Source organism: Toxoplasma gondii (genome assembly GCF_000006565.2).
Source record: "Toxoplasma gondii ME49 unplaced genomic scaffold asmbl.305, whole genome shotgun sequence".
NCBI lineage: Eukaryota > Apicomplexa > Conoidasida > Eucoccidiorida > Sarcocystidae > Toxoplasma > Toxoplasma gondii.
Window position 1 is genome coordinate 1 of NW_017383079.1, and position 1805 is coordinate 1805.

Consider the following 1805-nt stretch of genomic DNA (forward strand, 5'->3'; position numbering starts at 1 on the left):
ATTGGGGAGACCCCGTAAACGTGCTAAACCTTTGATTGGTTATGGCAGCGGGGTCAAGGAACGGGCATTGTCTCCGTCGGTAAATCAAGGTGTTGTATGGTTATGACCTTCAAAAAAGTTGAAGAAGATCTCTTGTTCTCCTTCGGGGGTTTTGAGAGATTTGGAAGTTGTTTAAGTGTGCGACTGTTTGAAAACGCAACAAATTTTTGTTGTTTTTTTAAAGAGCGCACAAGGTTCGGGATTCGTCCACTTCGAAGTATCACGAAGAGCTTTTCAATTTGTTTATAAATAAACAGATTGAAATGCTGTTAAGTGCATACTGTAATAAGAGGTGGATGGGTTGATACCCCGAATGTGTCCAAGGTGGACAAGCTTTGTTGATTTGTAGCATCAACGACCATGATTCCTGATGAATCGATTCAGGATGAAGGCGTTGTTGTTTCAAATAGCTCAAGAGTATCATCAGAAACTGGTGTTGCTGTTAAGGCTCACCAGGCGACCAAAAAACGTCGCGTTTTGATGTAGAACCTTGAGTGAGGCAGGCTTACACTTCTGTTTATGCCATAAAACACGAAAGAGGCCGGAAAATAGACGGTTGATTGAGTGTTTTTTTGGTGTTTTCGAGGTGGTCTGTCTCAGGAACATATTAACCTGGTTGATCCTGCCAGTAGTCATATGCTTGTCTTAAAGATTAAGCCATGCATGTCTAAGTATAAGCTTTTATACGGCTAAACTGCGAATGGCTCATTAAAACAGTTATAGTTTATTTGATGGTCTTTACTACATGGATAACCGTGGTAATTCTATGGCTAATACATGCGCACATGCCTATTCCCCTGGAAGGGCAGTGTTTATTAGATACAGAACCAACCCACCTTCCGGTGGTCCTCAGGTGATTCATAGTAACCGAACGGATCGCGTTGACTTCGGTCTGCGACGGATCATTCAAGTTTCTGACCTATCAGCTTTCGACGGTACTGTATTGGACTACCGTGGCAGTGACGGGTAACGGGGAATTAGGGTTCGATTCCGGAGAGGGAGCCTGAGAAACGGCTACCACATCTAAGGAAGGCAGCAGGCGCGCAGATTACCCAATCCTGATTCAGGGAGGTAGTGACAAGAAATAACAACACTGGAAATTTCATTTCTAGTGATTGGAATGATAGGAATCCAAACCCCTTTCAGAGTAACAATTGGAGGGCAAGTCTGGTGCCAGCAGCCGCGGTAATTCCAGCTCCAATAGCGTATATTAAAGTTGTTGCAGTTAAAAAGCTCGTAGTTGGATTTCTGCTGGAAGCAGCCAGTCCGCCCTCAGGGGTGTGCACTTGGTGAATTCTAGCATCCTTCTGGATTTCTCCACACTTCATTGTGTGGAGTTTTTTCCAGGACTTTTACTTTGAGAAAATTAGAGTGTTTCAAGCAGGCTTGTCGCCTTGAATACTGCAGCATGGAATAATAAGATAGGATTTCGGCCCTATTTTGTTGGTTTCTAGGACTGAAGTAATGATTAATAGGGACGGTTGGGGGCATTCGTATTTAACTGTCAGAGGTGAAATTCTTAGATTTGTTAAAGACGAACTACTGCGAAAGCATTTGCCAAAGATGTTTTCATTAATCAAGAACGAAAGTTAGGGGCTCGAAGACGATCAGATACCGTCGTAGTCTTAACCATAAACTATGCCGACTAGAGATAGGAAAACGTCATGCTTGACTTCTCCCTGCACTTATGAGAAATCAAAGTCTTTGGGTTCTGGGGGGGAGTATGGTCGCAAGGCTGAAACTTAAAGGAATTGACGGAAGGGCAC

At 43.5% G+C, this 1805-nt stretch overlaps 1 non-coding gene across 1 annotated transcript; it reads left to right on the top strand.

Annotated features, from left to right (window-relative positions):
- Positions 1-671: 671 nt before the first annotated feature.
- TGME49_458380 lies at positions 672-1805 on the top strand (the record flags this gene model as incomplete). Its single annotated transcript, XR_001974182.1, has 1 exon — positions 672-1805. It is a non-coding gene; the product is annotated as an 18S ribosomal RNA (ribosomal RNA).